At 37.3% G+C, this 22,566-nt stretch overlaps 1 non-coding gene across 1 annotated transcript; it reads left to right on the top strand.

Moving 5' to 3' along the window:
• The first annotated feature begins 929 nt into the window (after positions 1-929).
• LOC112535041 lies at positions 930-1,036 on the top strand. Its single transcript, XR_003079245.1, has one exon. It is a non-coding gene; the product is annotated as a small nucleolar RNA R71 (small nucleolar RNA).
• Positions 1,037-22,566: the final 21,530 nt, after the last annotated feature.

Genomic DNA, 22,566 nt, shown 5'->3' with positions numbered 1-22,566 from the left:
ATGGATTTATTCAATCTAGCTAATCATGTTCATTATCAAAATACACAAGAATTCAATTACAACAATGAGTAAAGGTAGAGAGAACCCGATTACACCCTTGGATGAGAGTAAACAGCCCCAATTCCTCTTGCTCGAATTGAATCGATTCTTGTTCCTCTTGCTCGATTTGAAAACCAGTCAACGAACCTCGCCCAATCTTCAATCTTTGAAGGGAATCCGAATGAAACCTTGATCCAAGTCTCATTTTCCCTTGGTTCCAGCTCAAAAAACCCTTATAGAGAGAACTATTAGGGTTTGGGACGTTCTCCCCTGCTCTCCTTTCTTTCTTTTCTCTCTTCTTTCTTTTAATTAATTGCCCCTGTCGCCACAAACACGGCCATGTTCCCAACACGGGCTGGTGTTTATGCCCGTGTTACTCTCTGTGGCCGTGCTCCCTAAAAACTTCTTTTTCTTTGATGTTTGATGCAACCAACACGGCCAGTGTTGAAACCAACATGGCCATGTTCAGCTTCCTCATGCGCATACTTAGCTTGTTTCGGCAATTTCGACGTCTAATTATGCTCCAATTCTTCCCTTTATCATTCTTTGACTTCTTTTGGACCTAATGCACACAAACAGACACATAGGGTGAGTGTTGGGACCAATTCACATCCAAATGTCCATAAAATCATTCTTAAAAACCTCATTTAGATGTGTGTATTTTACGCACATCAGATGCTATAGAATCTAACTAGTTAACCACTCCCTGCTTGACTGGCCGACTCCTAGAGGGTTGCCACTGGTAGTTGTTCATGGTCATCTCTTCTATTAGATTTTGCGCATGTTCCAGCGTCTTACTGTTCAGGGGCCTACCTACTGCAGCATATACCATCTGCCTGGTACCAAGGTTCAAACCGCTATAAAAAGTTTGAACCTGCATCCATACTGGTAATCCGTGATGCGGGCAACATTGAAGCAAATCCTTATACCTCTCCCAGGCATCATACATACTATTTTCATTGAACTGCACAAAAAAAGATATGTCATTTCTCAATTTAGTAGTTTTAGCAGGAGAAAAGTACTTGTATAAAAAAAATTTAGCCAAAGAACTCCATGTCGTAATAGTGTTGGCTGGAAGTGACTGCAACCATCTCTTCGCTCGGTCCTTCAAAGAAAAAGGAAACAGCCTCAACCGAATGGCATCATCAGTCGTTCCATTTATCTTGAAGGTATCACAAATCTCCAAGAAGTCAACTATGTGAGCGTTTGGGTCCTCCCTCGGCAGTCCCCCAAATTGTAGGCTATTCTAGACCATTTGTATCACGTTCAACTTTATCTCAAAGTCGTTGGCTGCCACAGGTTATTTTCGTTTCTTTTGCTTTTTTATTTTATTTTAAATACGTTATTTCTTCTTTCATCTTATGTTATTTTAGTTGAACACTTTGCCTTGGTGTTCTATTCAAGTGTGGGGTGGGAATCTGCAGTTTTATTATCCCTTGATTGTATTTATTCACATATGTTATGTTTAGGTAATGATAATGGATTATTCTTAGAATCTTAGGACCTAGGTTCTTCATGTCGTTTAAGCTTCGTTTGTTCTTTTGTAATTAATGATTTAATTTAAACACTTCTAATTGATTGTCCCTCTCGATTTTTGTTCTTCGAAAGCAATTTCACTGTGTTCAGTATATCACTTTGGTCGGGTTAAACCCGTGTTGCTTGAGCTCTTTGCAAATTTTCAGCCTTTATCTTTGAACTTTGATTATGCCAATCTCTTATACCATTTATATGATGATTCAATTGATAAGTCTGGGAACCAATTGCAAATTTTACCCACTTCAAATGCGAGCTTTTGAACTAAAATTTGAGCATCCATTGCAAATTATGCTCATGATGTTTTCTTGTTTGAGTGTGCATTGTACTTAATTTTATTTCTAGAACTTGCTCTGTAATGGTTGTTGACGTTACATAAATTTTTGAATACCATTAAATGATTTGGGCAACTTAGGATTCACCACATCTGGCCAAAAGCCTACCCTTTGATTTCATTAGTCAGCCAATTTTAAGCCTTAACCTTCTCTTCATGATTTACACCAATATACTGAATAATTATGTGTTATGCTTCTTCTTTTATGGAATCATAGTGTCTAATTTTATTATAAATTCACTTGGTCTTTTTAATCATTCTTTGATGCTCCATTCAATCCAAATTGTATAACTATTCTCGTTGTTTGTGTCATTAACCATGTAGCCCCTGTGTAAGCTGCAGTGGCATATAAAAAAAAGAGAAAAAAATTTAAATAAGTGTTTATTGTGCTTCTTTCTTAGATCTTTTCTCTTTTGGATTCAATTTTTTGAGCATCCTCTACTTCAAATAAGGCTTAGTGAGTACTTTTATTGATTTGGCATTCAACTCTTGAAGCATTCATTCTAAATAATTACATGATTTTTCAGTATACTTTACACTTCTATCCAAATATTCTTACCTTTACCTTAGCCACATTTCAACCCTTGTAAAGACCCTTTGATTTTGGTATTCATTTATTCGCAGTAGCGAAGATGGGGTTTATGAGCAAGCTTATTGTAAACAGGTTCTGTGCAACTGCATTGAGGGAATCTTTTTGTTTACCTGTAAAGACTATGAGTGATTTGAGAGATCCCTGTGAGGCAATGGTTCCTAGTCTTTAATGTTGAGCTATTTTATGAGTTGTACTTCGAGATGTTATTATTATAATTCTTCTTTGAAGGTATATGATTTGTATAACTACTTGAGTTTCATTCTTTATATGTTGAATAAGGTTAAGTTATGAACCTTAGCATGGATTTTGAGGGATGATTGTTGCTTGTATATGTATTGAGTACTTAATTGCTTGAGTGTGGGGTGATTTGATATGCATTGTATTACACATGTTTATATGCCCAATTACTTCCATTTTTATGCATAGTTATCTTGTTTTATGCTAGAATCACCTGTGTTTTGTTTCTTTTCATGTTTCAAGTGATCATTGATGGACATTATCAGTATTTGAGGGACATATCTCGAGAGAGAAACCGAATTCGGTTAAGAATTCATCCACAGGTAGCATAGTTAGACTCACCAATCCTTTATCTTTTGTTTGATTGCCAACTAGTTTAGGTTCCCTTTGGGTTTGCTTTCCTGTCTTGGTTATTTTATTTATCAATTACTCCTGCATCTCCCTTAGAACTTAGCTTGTAGCTATTAGTTAGTTTAGAAATTATTCATCACTTATTTGAGGTTAATATAACAAAGAACAAAGGAGTAACTCTGGGTTTTCACTTTCCCGAGGAATACGACCTTGATACTCGCCATTAGTACTAGACTGCATCGATAGGTACATTGCCTTAGATTGTAGTTAACACAAGTAGCAAACATCAAGTTTTTGGTGTCGTTGCCGGGGAATGTTTGAAAACTAGAGTGAAATTTGCTATTTGTTAATTTAGCCATTTTTTTTATTTTTTTATTTATATTCATTTCTGTTTTGTTTGTACATATTTATTTAGTTAAGTTTATGATTCAGATAGTGGATGATAAGGAGGTTCAATGCTAAATTCAAACTCTTTGTATGACATGTTGGAAAATGGGATCAGGAACCAAGAGATTGCTAAAAATTGGGATACCCATGCATCTTTAGAAGCTCGACTAGAATCGTTTTGCAGGGCTACCGATCAACTCTCCACTCCTATCCTTTCATCTCAAGTTTTTTGTGAATTTTGTTGTGGTTTACATTTGAGTAATGATTGTCCTTTATATAGTGATGTTGCTCATTGTTCTTATAACTATGAACAGGTGAATTATACGGGAAGTTGGCCAAATGACTCGTATGGAAGCACTTACAATCAAGAGTTGAGCATTCATTCACCCTTTGGATGGAGCTTAGATGGCCAAGAACCACCAGAATTTCAGCAGCCTAATCTTGCACCATCAACTCAAGGTGAAGAGTTAGTGTTAGAGGAGCTGATGATGAGGTTTATTGCAAGTCTTGAGGATAGATTCCAATAAACAGAGAGGATACTTGAAAATCAACAAGCCTCAATTAAGAACATAGAGCATCAAGTAGGCTTAATCTTCAAGTTACTAGCTGAAGAGCAATTGGGAACTCCATCAAACGCTACTGAATCCGAGGAACACTTGAGCGTCGTCACTTTGCGTTCAGGTGAGAATTTTTCTGGGTTATCTATAATGTTTGACGATGATGCTTCTATGCAGAATGACTCTTTAAACATGGAGATAGAACCAGAAAAGGAAGAGGTAAACATGATCCCTTTAAAAGACTACAAACAGGAATGTACAGTTGATGGTGCTGAGTTGCAGTTAGAGGAATTTTTTGGTGGATTTTCCACAAGTCCCTTCGATGATGGAAGATGAGCACGAGTTATCCAATGAAGAAGTCTTGGAGGAGCTTGAGTTTCTTCTAGCAAGTGAACCAAGCCAAGGACTGGAGAAAACCATTGATGTTCCTGAAGAAATTGCCCGACCGTCGATCCTTCCAATTGGTGAAACTTCAGCTTTCAAATTGGAAGAGCCCCTAGAGCATCATGACTACGTGCAATTATACGAGGAGCAAGTTTTACCCATCACACTGGCAGCTTGCTTGATAGTCGGGAAGAGAAAATTGACGATTATCCCTCTAAGCGGATACTTGCATCCATTTGCTTGGAAGAAGGATGGATGGTCATCAATCCCCACTGTTTGCTTTTCACCATGAGTCCAGCTAAGAAGACTCATCACATAAAAAAGAAGCGCTTTTGGGAGGCACCCCAAATTCTATTTTTCAATTCTAATACTTTACCCTTTCATTGTGAACTTAGTTTGATTAGATTTTACAGTTTGTTTTTGGTAAGTTTTATTTATGTTGAGTGTATGAGTTGAGGACTTATTGGTTGTGCAGGTGAGAAAGAGTGAGAAAGTGCCGAGAATCACAAGTTTTGCATTTTCTGGAGATCAACACGGGCGTGTTCAAGACACGGAACGTGTTCTAATTGAAGAAAATCAAATTAAGATGAACACATTCACAGAAGGCCACACGGGCATTTATGCCCGACCGTGTCCTCAACACGTTCCCGTGTTCCAAAAGCACGGGCGTGTTCTCAGAAGTTGGTAATTCAGCACGTTTAAATTCGCTTAACACGGCCCGATATCCAGACCGTGTTCATGAACACGGACCCTGTTGGTGAACACGGGCGTGTTCCGTACACTGCCTATATATACCACTTCATTTCGAAATGGCCAAAAATTTTGCTCTCCCTTTAGTTTTAGCAATTCTCTCCTCTCTTACTCTCTCACTCCTTATTTTTCATCTTGAAGGCTTTGGATATTGTGTTTGTCAAGTAAGTACCCTCCAGCTTCATTTTCCATATTTTTTTATTTTGATATTAATTCGAATTTATGTTTTTTTTTTGTGTTCGAATTTGTGTTTCAATTTTTTTAGTTTATTTCCTTATTTTATTATTTGGTGCATGCATTTACATTCATGTTTGTGCTTAATTTTTTTTTGTTTTCTTTAATTTAGTTTATATACCTAACTTTCTCATATTTTTCATTTTTCTTTTCTACCATTATTCATGATTGTGATTAATTCTTTATTTTCCTCTTTATTATTATTGTTGGCAGCTAAACAATAAGCTCTGTCATATATAGTCGACTCTGTTGTATCTGTTTTATATTAGCATGTTGGTTTGCCTTGTGATGGTTTATGGCGAAGTTAAACTCCATGTGGATGAATTGAAAATTTAATTGGTTAGCATTGGTTGGCAGTGTTGTGGATTGAATTTTCTTTGCAGGACATTAAGCGGTTTAATTTTATCAAGTTAAATCATTCGGTTTGTCCATTTATGCCATTATGCTGCCAGAATTTCGTTGATCCTTAGTACTAAAAATTTCTTTTTCAGGTACCATGTCAACCAGATGAGGATCAGGAGTTTACAAGAGGAGGCGGACCGATGGTCCCTCTTCCTCTCGATTGTCAGGCGCTACACCGACTAGTTCAGGCCAAATTAGACCACCGCAGCGCCATCGATTCCTACTTTTCCAAGGGCAGGCCAGCTTTGAGCAGAGATATCAATCAATGAGGCACAAAGATTTGGGAAAGGGGCGTAGGATAGACTGGCCAGCACTGGAGACCGTCGGACTTGCAGCTGCAGTCCGCCGATATCTTGAGACGCCCCCATTTCAGCATTTCTATGAGATAGTTGAACCAACATATAGGGAGTTGACTGTGGAGTTTGCCAGCACTTTCTTTCTGCAGAGCCAATTGCGGGACTTCCAACAACCGGATGCGATTAGTTTCAGACTAGTAGAGTAGACTTTCACGATGAGTGTACAGCAGTTTGGGGTACATTTGGGCTTGTGGACCGATGAGGATGCAGTTGGGGAGGTTTACAGTCGCTGTATACACACGCCTGTTGTGATACGAACTCGAACCAGATACGTTCAAACACCAAGATAAGTAATGGTGAGAAAATCAAACTGATAAACGCTCTCCCTATTTAAGAGGAAGCACCCTTACCAATAAGTTCGAATTTGTCGCCCCAAAATCTAACTTGAAAGTTTGCAATTGATTATAGAACTAACAAACTTAGCAATAGAACTACTAAGCCCTTTAGTTATAAATAGATGAAGAATGTTCAAACAACTCAAGAAACTAATAAAAAGTTAAATGATTGATCAAACATGTAGATGTGAAACTAAATCAAACAAGTTAATTTAATCTCAAGAAATTCAATAAGGAACACCTTAAGGAATAAGAGTTAACAACTCAAATAAAACTTCATTCAGAAATGTATATTGATCTTATGTGCTTTAGCCGAAATACATAGCTCTATTTATAGAGTCTTGAAATGATTCTAACCCTAAAAAGGACTAAGAGATAAGCAATAAAGAATCAAACCCTAAAAGACTTCTAATGTGCGTCTGCCTCCTTCTCTAAGCATAAGTGGTGGCTACCCTAGGGTTAGGTGAGACCTCCAATGCTTCTAGAAACCCTAATGTGCGACCCAATGCTTCTAGAAACCCTAGGAAAACCTGTTGACTTTGTTCCTTGATCTTTGACCTTGACCTTGTTCCATGACCAGAAGTTTAAGCTTCATTAATAGCAATTAATGTCACTATCTTCAAGGCGTTGTTATCTTCATTAAAAGCACCATCATTAGCCATCTTCAAAACATGCTCCAAGTAAGAATTTAAGGCTTGCTTGAACTTTTTACTCCTTGCTCGTGTTATTGGTCCTCCATAGGCTAGTGGATCCATGCTAGTTGACTTAGATGCATCCTTGGTTACATCATTCCCCCCCTCCTTGAAAGGATTCGACCTCGAATCAACGCCTTCATCAAAATCAAAAGGAGACAAATCAACAATATTAAAAGTAGCACTAACATTATACTCACCAGGTAAGTCAACTTTGTATGCATTATCGTTGATGCGCTCTATTACTTCAAATGGACCATCACCACGTGGCATCAACTTTGATTTTCTTTGATTGAGAAACCTTTCCTTCCTGAAGTGCACCCAAACCCAATCACCAACTTCAAATACCATCCTTTTGCGACCCTTATTGCGTTGTTTGGTGATTTGTTCATTGCATCTTTCCAAATTTGCACGCACTTGCTCATGCAACTTCAACATAAATTCTGCCTTCTTTGCACCATCTAAATTCACTTGTTTACTCAAAGGTAAAGCAATCAAATCTAAAGGACTCAAAGGAATAAAGCCATAAACAATCTCAAATGGGCAAAATTGAGTAGAAGAATGCATACTACGATTATATGCAAATTCAACATGTGGCAAACAATCTTCCCATGTTCTCAAGTTTCGTTTAACCATGGTCCTAAGTAATTGTGACAAAGTTCTATTTACTACCTCAATTTGACCATCGGTTTGGGGATGACATGTAGTGGAAAAAAGGAATTTAGTTCCCAATTTACCCCATAAGGTCTTCCAAAAATAGCTCAAAAACTTGGTGTCCCTATCACTGACAATAGTTCTATGCATACCATGTAAACATACAATTTCTCTAAAGAACAATTCAACAACATGTTGTGCATCATCGGTTTTCCTACATGCAATAAAGTGTGACATCTTTGAAAACCTATCCACCACAACAAAAATACTATCATGCCCATGCTTAGACCTAGGTAATCCAAGCACAAAACCCATAGATATGTCAATCCAAGGAGAATTAGGTATGGGCAAAGGCATGTATAACCCATTAGGTTGTGATTTAGACTTAGCTTGCTTGCATACAATACAGTTAGCACATAATCTATTCACATTATATTTCATTTTAGGCCAATAGAAATGATCATGCAAAACATCTAAAGTCTTTTGAACACCAAAGTGTCCCATCAAACCACCTTCATGTGATTCTCTCACAAGCAATTCACGCATAGAACACATAGGAATGCATAGACATTTTTCTTTGAACAAAAATCCATCATGTCTATAAAATTTATCAATAGCACCATGTTCACAAGCATGAAAAATAGAACCAAAATCGTGATCATCAACATACAAGTCTTTGATATACTCAAAACCAAGCAATTTTGTTTCTAGAGAAGCAAGTAAAGCATACCTTCTAGATAGTGCATCGACAACTACATTTTCTTTACCTTGCTTGTACTTAATAACATAGGGAAATGCTTCAATGAATTCACTCCATTTAGCATGGCGCTTATTCAACTTGTTTTGTCCCTTCAAGTGCTTTAATGGTTCATGATCCGTGTGAATCACAAACTCCTTAGGTAGCAAATAATGCTGCCAAACATTGAGTGCACGCATAAGAGCATACAATTCCTTGTCATAAGTTGGATACTTCAAGCTAGCTCCATTCAACTTTTCACTAAAATAGGCTATTGGCTTCCCATCTTGCATTAAAACAGCTCCAATACCTACACTAGAAGCATCACAATCAATTTCAAAAGTTTTGGAAAAATCCAGAAGTGAAAGAATGGGAGATGAAGTAAATTTCTCCTTTAGCATATTAAATGTGTTTTCTTGTTGTTCTCCTCAATGAAACTTCATGTTCTTCTTTACAAGCTTGTTAAGTGGTGCGGTAAGGGTATTGAAGTCCTTGACAAACCTCCTATAGAAGCTTGCAAGCCCATGAAAGCTCCTCACATCACTAACATTCTTTGGTGTTGGCCATTCCTTAATTGCTTTTACCTTATCTTCATCGACCTGAATTCCATTTTCACTAATAACAAAACCAAGAAACACAAGTTTGTTTGTGCAAAAATCACACTTAGCAAGGTTAGCATATAGAGAATTCTCACGCAAAACCATCAACACCATCCGAACATGTTCAACATGCTCACTAAAGCTCTTACTATAAATCAGAATATCATCAAAGTATACTACCATAAATTTACCAATATATGCATGCAAATCATGGTTCATTAGTCTCATAAAAGTACTTGGTGCGTTAGTTAAGCCAAAAGGCATGACCAACCACTCATACAAACCAAATTTAGTTTTGAATGTTGTTTTCCACTCATCACCTATATTCATTCTAATTTGGTGATAGCCACTTCTCAAATCAATTTTAGTAAAGATAACACTTCCATGCAATTCATCTAACATATCATCTAACCTAGGAATATGATGACGATATTTAATGGTAATCTTGTTAATTGCACGACAATCAACACACATATGCCAAGACCCATCTTTCTTAGGGACTAACAAAACAGGAACATCACATGGGCTAAGGCTTTCCCTAACATAACCTTTACTTAGTAGTTCCTCAACTTGGCGTTGCAGCTCTTTGGTCTCCTCGGGATTGACTCTATAGGCTGGTCTATTTAGAATGGATGACCCTAGCACAAAGTCAATTTGGTGCTCTACCCCCCTTAGTGGTGGCAATCCACTAGGTAACTCCTCGGGAAACACATCGTCATATTCCTGCAAAATACTTACAAACACACTAGGAAGAGAAGAGTTAAGATTATTAGTATTAAATAAAGTCTCCTTGTACATAAGTACAAGTACTTGCCTATTTTCACTCAAAGCCTTTCTCATGTCTCGCTCTCTAACTAAGAAACTCACTTTTTTCTCGCTTGCCTCCCCTTTTTCTTGCGCCTTACTCGTTCTTTTGCTCACATTCTTGCGCAGACCCTCGCTAAACTCTTCTTTTACCACTCGTTGCTCTCGCCCCTCATTATTTTCCACACAACTCCCTTTTTGCTTGTGCACCTTTTCTTTTTCATGTGCACTCTCACACTTTCTTTTTTCTTTCTCATATGCTTCCATTCGGTCCTTTACAACTTTTTGTAATTCACAAACTTCTTTAGGACTTAGTGGTGCCAAAACATACGATTTTCCATCCATTACAAGAGAATATGCATTGGTTCGACCATTATGAATTATAGATCTATCATATAACCATGGTCTACCTAGCAACATATGACATGCTTGCATGGGAACAACATCACATAATAACTCATCATTATACTTCTTTACACTAAATGCAATCCGCACTTGCTTAGTAACTCTAATCCCACTTTGATCATTAAGCCATTGCAAGGTGTATGGCTTAGGATGCTTAATAGTTGGAAGTCTAAGTTTATCAACCATCATAGCACTGGCTACATTAGTAAAACTACCCCCATCAATGATTAAACTACAATTAGCATCAAGGTTTTGTACTTTACATGTAGTATGGAATATGTTTTCCCTTTGAGCATCATCATCAATAGGTTGTAAATTAAGAGCTCTAAAAGTTATAAGTACATTACTAACCTCACCCAATTGCACATCATCACAATCTTCCAACTCAGGCATGTCTAGGTAATCTTCCTCACCTGGTTCAGATTCTTCATCACTCTTAAAGACCACTTCACCACCTCGAATTGCCATGGTTCGCTTTTTTGGACATTGGGAAGATATATGCCCATACCCTAAAAATTTGAAGCATTGCACTTTCTTTGATTTAAGGTCACTTTGCGTCGTTGGTTTAGTGTTAACATCAAATCTAGGGGCTGGCTTGATGTCCTTTGATGCCTCACGACCCTTGTTAGGGGGCTGGTTGCTCCCTTTCCATGCGTTACTCCATTTTGAGCTGGGGGCAGCACTTTTGCTCTTGGTTTTTAATTGCTTTTCCACCTTTATGGCCATGTGCAACATGTCCTCCATCTCTACATAATGCTGCAATTCAATTATGTTAGCAATATCACGATTCAAACCATGCAGAAATCTTGCCATTGTGGTTTCCCTATCCTCATCTATATTGGCTCTAATCATAGCTATCTCCATAGATTGCCAATACTCCTCAACACTCTTACTACCTTGTACTAAATTTTGTAACTTGTTGTACAAATCCTTTTGGTAGTGTGATGGCACAAACCTTTTATGCATAATGCTTTAGTGTTAACATCAAATCTAGGGGCTGGCTTAATGTCCTTTGATGCCTCACGACCCTTGTTAGGGGGCTGGTTGCTCCTTTTCCATGCGTTACTCCATTTTGAGCTAGGGGCAGCACTTTTGCTCTTGGTTTTTAATTGCTTTTCCACCTTTATGGCCATGTGCAACATGTCCTCCATCTCTACATAATGTTGCAATTCAATTATGTTAGCAATATCATGATTCAAACCATGCAGAAATCTTGCCATTGTGGTTTCCCTATCCTCATCTATATTGGCTCTAATCATAGCTATCTCCATAGATTGCCAATACTCCTCAACACTCTTACTACCTTGTACTAAATTTTGTAACTTGTTGTACAAATCCCTTTGGTAGTGTGATGGCACAAACCTTTTATGCATAATGCGTTTAACCTCATCAAATGAACCAACTTCGTGTTCCCCAATAACGCCTACGACCACTCACCAATTGATCCCACCAAATGGCAGCATAATCACAAAATTCAACAACAACAAGTTTAACCTTTTTAGACTCACTATAGTTATGACATTCAAAAACCCTTTCAACTTTCTTTTCTCACTCCAAATAAACTTCAGGGTCACTCTTACCATGAAAAGATGGTATTTTCATCTTAATGCTACCCAAATTAGTGTCAATTTTGGGTTGGAGATTATGTCTAGACCCTTTAGAGTCACTTTCTTGGTCATTATCAGAACCATCCCCTTTAGACGTTTTAGGCATATCATTCAATAACCTAGTTAATTTGTCATCTTGTTTTTGAAATTGTTTTTTCATATGTTCTACTACATCTCTCAATGTATAAGCTAAATTTTCCAAAGTCAATGATGGTTCAGATGACATGGTTAAACCAAAAGACTAGGAAAGAAAAAAAAAATGTGATCAAGTGTTATACTCTGGAGGCTTCTTATAGTCAAAGGCAAAACAAGAAAGATCACTCCCTCACGTGTTTCACTCACAAAGAATTGAATTCCTTATAGAAATTAAATCAAATTGTTCTAGTAATCACAAGAACAAGTTTTTCACAACCTCTTAACGTTTATTAATTCTGAAGTTCAATAGAACACTCGTGGATCAATAAAACGAATTATAAGCGTGTGAACAAAACAAGCTTACAACTAATCGAACAAGACTCAATTAACCCAAAAGAAAAGCTTTATAGAAGAAAACAAACAAAATTACCCAAATCAGAATTTTAAGAATGACGAACAACTCCAATCAATTAAAAGAATTGCAGAATGAATCAATCAAGAATCAATTCTTCAAGAACTTCCCAACACCAATGGTTAGGGTTAGTTTTCCGTTCCTTTTTTTTTAAATCTGCCTTCGTATGCGGGCAGCAATGAAAATAATATATATATATTTATGATGATGCGAACAGAAATTGAGATGAAATAGAAGACAGACTCTTAATTGAAAAGAAGGTAAACCAACTTACAAGTTTGGCTCTGATACCAAATGATACGAACTCGAACCGGATACGTTCAAACACCAAGATAAGTAATGGTGAGAAAATCAAACTGATAAGGAAGCACCCTTACCAATAAGTTTGAATTTGTCGCCCTAAAATCTAACTTGAAAGTTTGCAATTGATTATGGAACTAACAAACTTAGCAATAGAACTACTAAGCCCTTTAGTTATAAAGAATCAAACCCTAAAAGACTTCTAATGTGCGGCTGCCTCCTTCTCTAAGCATAAGTGGTGGCTGCCCTAGGGTTAGGTGAGACCTCCAATGCTTCTAGAAACCCTAGGAAAACCTGTTGACTTTGATCCTTGATCTTTGACCTTGACCTTGTTCCATGACCAGAAGTTTAAGCTTCATTAATAGCAATTAATGTCACTATCTTCAAGGCGTTGTTATCTTCATTAAAAGCACTATCATTAGCCATCTTCAAAACATGCTCCAAGTAAGAATTTAAGACTTGCTTGAACTTTTTACTCCTTACTCGTGTCATTGGTCCTCCATAGGCTAGTGGATCCATGCTAGTTGACTTAGATGCATCCTTGGTTGCATCATGTTTTGTCATATCCGCAGATGTGGGCCGAGATTTCTGATGACACTGAGGGGTACAGTGCCAGCCAATCCAAGGCATCTAACTTGCCTGAGGGACTGTAGTACTTGCATGCATTGCTGGCTAGGACCATCACTGGTAGGGGAGATAGTGGTGGTGTAGTTACCCAACCAGAGCTGTTTATACTTTACAGCATGCATCAGCACCAGTCCGTCGACATGGGATATTTGTTGGCCAGACAGATTAGTGCCTTCTGCAACTACTCAAAGAAGGTATTTTTCTGTTTTGGGACTTACATTACTTGACTGGCTAGGAGCTTAGGAGTTTTGGAGGAGGCGATACCACATTTGATAGAGCTGGGGGTGATGGAGACTTTGGGACTTCCCCAATTGATTAGTATGGGGATGGTGACTCATAGGCAGGGTCTGCTAGGACCAGAGTATAGACTGAGGAATGCTCTCTTGGTAGCACTCAGAGAGGAGCGACCTTCCCCACGAGCCCATGGTACATAGGATGTCCCACCTTCTTCTGATATTCCGGAGTCTTCCTCCAGACCATCTACTTCAGCTCCTTCTAGTTCTTCATCAGCTATTTTAGGAGTCTCTCCAATTGAGTTTAGAGAGTTGTAGCTTACAGTGCAGAGGTTGGCAGAGGAGCAACAACAGCATTTCCTTCGACAAGAGGCTTTTCGGCAAGACCTTTACTGTCGGTGAGTTTCTCAGAGCCGATGATGGCTCAGTTTGAGCAGAGGCTATGCTTGTGCCCCGATTGAGCAGGGAGGTAGGTTAGAGGCCTCTATGGCCAATGACATGTTTGATGATATTTTTGCTACAGACTTTGCACCTGCCTGTCCACAGAGCTGGGTTCCAGAGCAGAGCCATTTTGACATCCCTTTAGTGGATGATCCAGTTGGCCCTCCCTCTCCGACTGAGCACCCTTCAACACAGCAGCCTGACAAGCCTCCTATTGATGCTGCTCTTGCTGATCCACCAGCTCCTGCATGTGACACTACTTCCGATCCTCAGAGAGCAGCTACTCCTCCACCACAGACCAGCCAGCGCCCTGATATACCTGCTGATGCACCTCTTTTTACTCCGGAGCTATAGTCAGGGCAGTATTAGTTCTTTTTCCTTTTTCATTTCTTATATTTTGTACACTGAGGACAGTGTGTCCTTCAAGTGTGGGGTGGTGATATTTATATACACTTATTTTCGTGTTTTTATTGTTTTGTATATGAAATTCAGATCCTTTTCTAGTGTATTGATGAGCATAGTTTTACACATATTTGCTTGCATATTATTGCGTATGTTCTTAGCAATTATTGTGCTTTTATTCCCAGATCACCCGTGTTTTGTGTTCTTTTGCATTTCAGGAACATTTATAGGACCATCATCGGTGTTTAAGCAATTATAGATCAATACGTGCGGAAACGGACGAGAATTCATCAAGATCGGACAAGAGCCCGCGTTGCACACATTGAGCACGGCCTGAGTCAAGGCCATGCTGACCATCACGGCCTGGACTCTGGCCGTGACCAACCATCGAAACTTGGTCTTCAAAACAATGGTTTGAGCATGGTTTCCGTAGCCACCACGACTTCCAGCACGGCCCGTGGTGGCCAGCACGGGGAGCAACACGGTCATGGTGAAACCCTAGTTGGTGAGATCCACAGTCTCAGCACGGCCTTGAACACGGCCGTGCTGAGTTAAATATATAAGAAAAAATGAATTTTTCTTAAGGGAGGGAAAGGGAAGAAGTGACATTGAGCCCTAGTGGCTGGTTCGGTTTCTGCACAATACTGAGTGCGAGAGAGAGTTGCAGTGAGTAAGAATCCCGGAATCATAAGATTCCTAGTGCAAAACAGTAGTGGAGCAATTCAAGAGGCAGTTTGGGAGATTAATCAAAGTGTAGATCCAGATTTGGAGCTGTTCATCCGATTCGAGAGAAAAGGGTGTACATGTTTTATTTTCATTATTCTTTCATTGTAATTGATTTCCTAGATTGTTTTAAACATGAACATGTTTAGCTAGACTGATTTAATCCATTGGGATTTCTTTACTATGTTGTCTTGATATTATATTGTTGGATTGTTTGAGTTGGTTTTGTATTCTTCTTGTTTTCAGTATTAATAAGATTATGCATTATTCATGAGACGTTGTGAATTGTGATGTTTAGATTGCTTTATGAGATTGAGAAATCCGTTTGGCAATTGGAATTTTGAATAACAAGAACTGGTTAATAATCGCTTAGAGATAAGGATAATTAACTAGCCGGATTAAGAATTAACAAAGCTTAATAGAGGCGGATTAAAGCTTAATGCTAATTTAAGAATCAATCGTTAGGAAGAGATTCCAACTTTAGGTTATTAGGTTTAGGAATTCGGTTATCTCGAGAGAGAAACCGAATTCGGTTAAGAATTCATCCACGGGTAGCATAATTAGACTCACCGATCCTTTATCTTTTGTTCGGTTGCCAACTAGTTTAGATTCCCTTTGGGTTTGTCTTCTTGTCTTGATTATTTCATTTATCAATTACTCCTGCATCTCCCTTAGGACTTAGCTTGTAGTTAATAGTTACTTTAGAATTTATTCATCATCCATTTTAGGTTAATATAACAAAGAACAAAGGAGTAACTCTGGGCTTTCGCTTTCCTGAGGAATACGACCTTGATACTCGCAATTAGTGCTAGACTGCATCGATAGGTACACTGCCTTAGATTGTAGCTAACACGATTAGCACCCATCATGTATATATCACATTTCATTTATCCCATCTCAGTTATTTGTTTATTTTTTATGCAATTTTTTTGTAAAATTTTGAAAATTTTTCACTTTGTTTCGATGCTCTTACTGTTAACTTGCTTTTGAAATCCTATTATGTCCATGTGCTCGGGTAAAACCGATAGTGTTCAGTCTTGTGGAAGAATGTAAGTTATTTAGTTTGAGTTTTGCAATAAGTTGCTTTGGTTTATTTAATTCTGTTTTGATGATTTTTGTTTGGAACCTACTCAAAAGCACACTTGTGAGAAATTGAGCCTAAATTGTAAGCATACACTTTATATGCTTGTATTTATTTCTTGTTGAGAGTGCCAATTACTGTCTTTACTCTTAGAACTTGCTCGATAATGCTTATGAGGGCCACAAGGAGAGTTTAACACTTTGGTATGATAAAGGCAATTAGGTTTTTCATTCTAGCCAAATAGCCTTCATTCGTTTATTGATTCTGTAGATAACCCCTTCTATCACCATTTTTTTTATCATATTCCATTGCCACTTAGTTTTATTCTACTTTGGGTTATGATTCTGCATATGAGTTGTTTTTATTGGGAATTTTTGTCTTAGGAATAGTGTGGAATCTTGTAGCAGCTTTCTTCAATCCAAAAGAAATTCACTCTATTATGTGAATGTTCTTCCCTTATGAAAAAAAAAGAAAAAAAAAGAAATAGAAGAAAAAGGGGGAAAGGTGATGAAAAGAAAGAAAGTAAGTGAGCTAAACATTTTGACTTGATTCCTATTTCCCACCTTGGACTACTGTCCATTGTTTACCCCTTATGATCATTGTGGCTTGTGTGCAGGTTATTTCATTGCAGAACACCATAGGTTCCTACCTAATCCCCATTACAACCCTTATAAAGACCTCTTGACATGGTTGTTGACTCTCCATAAGTGGTAGGAGTAGGATTTAAGAGCTAGCATACAGTAAGTAAGGTAGTAGTTGATGCATTGAGTGATTAAACACTACCCTTTAAACACTTTGAGTGATTTAGAGTGAATCTGGTGAGGAGTTGGTTCTGAATAATTTTGTTGAGACAGTGTTTTGTGAATTATTGGCATCTTGGTTATGATACTTGAATTGATTGCTTCGTTTCTTTTTGTTTGACTTACGCTTGTTAAGGATATGTGCAGGAGCTCTTTAGTTTGTCCGTCAGTTTAAGCGTTGTTCCTTAGTGGTTTATTTTCCTTATTTTACTTTTGATTGCTTAAGGACAAGCAATGAGCTAAGTGTAGGGTTATTTGATGTACGTAAAATACACACATCTAAATGGGGTTTTTAAGATTGATTTTATGGACATTTGGATGTGAATTGGTCCCAACACTGACCCTATGCGTCTGTTTGTGTGCATTAGGTTCAAAAGAAGTCAAAGAATGATAAAGGGAAGAATTGAAGCATAATTGGACGTCAAAGCTGCCGAAACAAGCTAAGTATGCGCATGAGGAAGCTGAACATGGCCGTGTTCCCAACATGGGCACCAACACGGCCGTGTTGAGTGCATGAAACATCAAAGAAGAAGAAGTTTTTAGGGAGCACGACCACAGAGAGTAACATGGGCATAAACACCATCCTGTGTTAGGAACACGGGCATAAACACAGCCGTGTTGGTGGCAACATGGGGAATTAATTAAAAGAAAGAAGAGAGGAAAGAAAGAGGGAGCGGGGGAGAACGTCCCAAACCCTAATATTTCTCTCTCTAAAGGTTTTCTGAGCTGGAACCAAAGGAAAAGGAGACTTGGATCAAGGTTTCAATCGGATTCCCTTCAAAGATTGAACATTGGGCGAGGTTCGTTGATTGGTTTTCAAATCAAGCAAGAGGAACAAGAGTCGATTCAATTCAAGCAAGAGGAATTGGGGTTGTTTACTCTCATACAACGGTGTAATCGGGTTTCTCTACCTTTACTCATTGTTGTAATTGAGTTCTTGTGGATTTTGATAATGAATATGATTAGCTAGATTGATTAAATCCATTGGGATTTCTTTACTATGTTAGCTTAGTATTATATTGTTTGATTGTTTGGGTTAGTTTTGTATTCTTCTTGCTTTCAGTATTAATAAGATAATGCATTATTCATGAGACGTTGTGAATTATGTGTTCAGATTGCTTTATGTGATTGAGAAATCCATTTGGCAATTGGAATTTTGAATAGCAAGAACTGGTTAATAATCGCTTAAAGATAAGGATAATTAACTAGCCGGATTAAGAATTAACAAAGCCTAATAGAGGCGGTTTAAAGCTTAATGCTAATTTAAGAATCAATCGTTAGGAAGAGATTCCAACTTTAGGTTATTAGGTTTAGGAATTCGGTTATCTCGAGAGAGAAACCGAATTCGGTTAAGAATTCGTCCACGGGTAGCATACTTAGACTCACCAATCCTTTATCTTTTGTTTGATTGCCAACTAGTTTAGGTTCCCTTTGGGTTTGCTTTCCTGTCTTGGTTCTTTTATTTATCAATTACTCCTTCATCTCCCTTAGAACTTAGCTTGTAGCTATTAGTTAGTTTAGAAATTATTCATCACTCATTTGAGGTTAATATAACAGAGAACAAAGGAGTAACTCTGGGCTTTCATTTTCCCGAGGAATACGACCTTGATACTCGCCATTATTGCTAGACTGCATCGATAGGTACACTACCTTAGATTGTAGCTAACATAAGTAGCAAACATCAGCCCATGTTGGAGCCCGTGCAAAAATCTTAGGTCGTGTAGCTTAAGCACCTTGAAGCAGCACATTTTTTAAGGGTACCACGCCCCAGAGCATGGCCCGTGTTGGCTAACATGGGCAAGAACACGTCAAGAACACAGCCCGTGTTAGTAACACAGGCCAGAACATAGCCTTGCTCGATTCAGTTTATTTTGTCATCTGGAGATCAACACGGCCTGTGTTGAGGGACACGAGCTGAGAACACACTCGTATTTGCATAATGTATAAATAGAACGAGCCAAAAAATAAAAAGAGAGTTCTAGATCAGCGATTTTAACTCTTCATCTTCCTTTGTAATTTTGCTAGATGTGTTTCAAGCATTTTAGGGCGGCTTCTAGGAGACTGATTCCACCTTGGAATATCAGATTCATGATTTAGGGGTTTGGATTGAAGATTGAAGAGGATTTTTGGAGCAAATCAAGAGGCAATTCTAGAGATCAACTACAGTGTAGATCAAGACTTTGAGCTGTTAATCCAATTCTAGGAAAAGGGTGTATATGTTTCAATTTCCTTATTCTTTCATTGTAATTGAGTTCCTATTTATTTTAGACATGAACATGTGTAGCTAGATTGGTTAAACCCATTGGGGTTCCTTGCTATGTTGGCTTTGTATTGAATTGTTAAGATTGTTTGAGTTTCCTTTCTTGTATTCTTTTTGCAATTATTAATATAAATCTAGTTTTCGTTACATTGATTGTATTGATTACTATTCATAGAATTCTTTTAACAATTGAGAAGTTTTAATTGAGTTTGGAGATTTAATTATAAGAACAGGTTAATTTTCACTTAGAGATAAGGTTAATTAATTTTCCGGATTAAGAGTTAAAAAAGATTGATAGAGGTGGATTAAAGCTTAAGGCTAAGGTAATAATCAATCGTTAAGAAGAAATTCCAACTTTAGGTTCTTAGGTTTAAGAATTCGTTTATCTCGAGATGAAAACCGAATTTAGTTTATAATCCGTCCACGGGTAGCATAATCGGACTCAACAATCTGTTATCCTTTGTTTGATTGCCAACTAGTCTAGGTCCTCTTTGGGTTTGCTTTCTTGTCTTGATTATTCTCTTTGCTCATTCATTCTCGCATTACACTTAGAATTTAGTTTTTAGTCATTAGTAAATTTAAAAACCCCCGTTATTAATTTTAGGCTAGATAATAAGGAACAAAGTAGTAACTCTACGATTTCACTATCCCGAGGGATACGATATTTTTAATACTTGTCGTTGTGCTAGGCTGCATCAACAGGTTCACTGCCTTAGTTGTAGTTGCATAAGCATTGCATAATGTGATCTCAACCCTAGCTAAGTTTAAACCCTAATTAAACATGTCAAAACCCGCTAGTCTACTTAGATTTTAGGGTTTTAGGCCCAATTTATACTTGGATTTTAAGATTAATTAGCCTATTAGACTACGAGATTCATGTGGGATCAATTTTTTAAGCCCTAAGTCTATATGGCTTATTTTAATTAATCAATCACCTAATCATATATTTGATTAACATATAGTAAACAAATATAAAAATAAAATAAAGCAGAAAGGAAAACCCTAATTATTACAACCTGCCTACAACTAAGATTGTGAAAAGAAAAAGTCCTAAAACTATAAAGAGGTTGAAAGTACATCAAAATACATAAAAAAATACAAAAATAGGTGTCTGGCACGAACAACCGATTGGCTCAACATAGAGCCAATTGGCTCTACATTGAGCCAATCAACTTTAAGGTCTTTAGGTAAATTTCCATCGAAGTCTTCTCAATCGTCAGCATAATTTTGCCTCCCTAGAGCCAAATTTTGCATGCATAGACATTAGAGAAAACAAATTAAAAATATTAAAATAAAAATGACAAAAGCGATTTAAACAATCAAAACCTTAAACATTATAAACTAATAGAAGGCAATTAAAACAAAATAATCATGATTTTAATAAGTTCAATTACTTAATCACAATGACAAATAGATAATTATTAACCCTATAACATGTTTCTAATCAAATCTAAAACCCCAATTAGTAAAACATCAAATCTTAAAAAAACTCGAAGTTTTTATCATCATATTCAAAATCCTATTAACATGCATATTAATAAAAGAAACTAATCTTATCATATTTGTCATAGATCAAAATGCTAATCATATTTCTAAGAATAAATAATATAAAAGAATAAAAGAAGGAATCAAAGAACCGATTCTTATGATGATGATGAATGATTGATTGAAGGAACCCTCAGGTTGTCACCATGGATATTAAATCTGTAAGTCTCAAATGATGAGGATGTAGTTGAATCAAAGACTAGGTAAGAATCTAGTGTTGGATCTGGCTTTGAGAAATCTTCTATTAATTAAAAAAAAGTTTCCAAAAATAATTTTTCTTCAGTGGCTTGTTTCCTAAAATGGTTCTTTCTTTAATGAATTGGATCTTCTAACGACGACTAAGAACAATAGTACTTTTTTTTTCACTATGGATTTCCTCTCTGTTTTTTCTTTCTCAGTGTCTCTCAAACGTCGATCTCACTTACTGCCAATTTTCAATTCTTGATTGCCCCCCCCCCCCTTGAAATCCTAAACACCTCTTTCTATTTATAGAGGTAGGGTTTTAAAGGAAATCCTAAAGAAAATGATATATTTTTAAAAAAATCAATAAATATCAAATTTATTTATTTAAAATTTAAATAATTATCGATAAAACGATAATTATTATTAAGGAAAACTTCTAGAATCTGTATCTCGATGTAAAATTATCCAAAAAAATGATATCGGAGTGCCAAAGTTCAATCGGTTCTATGAAGAGCCGATTGGCTCTTTAGAGGGAGTTTGGAAAATTTATAATTTAGTCCTTGATTTTGTAAAAATTGCTGTTTTGACCCTCAAACTTAATTTTTTTCTAACAATTAGGTACAAATTGATTTCAAAAAGATAATTCGAGCTAGATTAACCTTAACCTAGCCTCAAATTCGCTTGTCTTTCACCTCCCGAGACTTGAGAAGGTAGTAAATTTCATTATAGGATTTTTTATTTTTTACTCAATATCTAGATCCGGAAAAGGGATGCTGACACTAACGAATTTTTTATTACCTTTTCCTAGGTCAGAGAGTTTATCCATATGCGGTGCACATGGACTTGCACCCACTCTAGCAGGATGCTCCTGCTCGAGCCCCAACGACTCAAGCAAGGGAAGCCTTGAGATGTGCAAATGGACTGTGAGTGCACTAAAATTCTGATCTTAAAGGCCCAGACCTATAAAATTCTGATCTTAAAGTCAGTAGCTGTAGTGCAAATGTAAGGCAGAAATAAAGAAAGCAAAGCAGAACTTACATGTATAACATGTTAGAAGTTATAAATCCTCTTGCTCATATGGACATAATGTCCATCTACTGGTACAAGTAAGCGAGAGCCGCAGATCCCCAATTGTAAGATGAGACCTAATCTAGATCCCGTAGAAGGGGCTAGATAGTGGAAGTTCAGTGAGTTTCCTGAATCACTGAATAAAGTAGTCCTGAAGAGATATACCAAGAAGGCCCTGGCCATCTGATCCACCTCTCGAGCGTTCCAAGGCACAAAACCCCTACAATGGAGAGCAATGCACCTAGTGTTCTTGCATGCCAGCAAGAACCCAAGTAAATATGAAATGTAACACTCCCGAACATTGGAGCATCGGTCATGAATCGTATCATTGAAGGGTACAAGCGTACCCATAAGTCTATCCCCGTAAC

Source organism: Ricinus communis, chromosome 8, assembly GCF_019578655.1.
Source record: "Ricinus communis isolate WT05 ecotype wild-type chromosome 8, ASM1957865v1, whole genome shotgun sequence".
Lineage (NCBI taxonomy): Eukaryota > Viridiplantae > Streptophyta > Magnoliopsida > Malpighiales > Euphorbiaceae > Ricinus > Ricinus communis.
The sequence above is the reverse complement of the archived record's forward strand: the minus strand, read 5'-3'. Positions and strand labels throughout refer to the sequence as shown.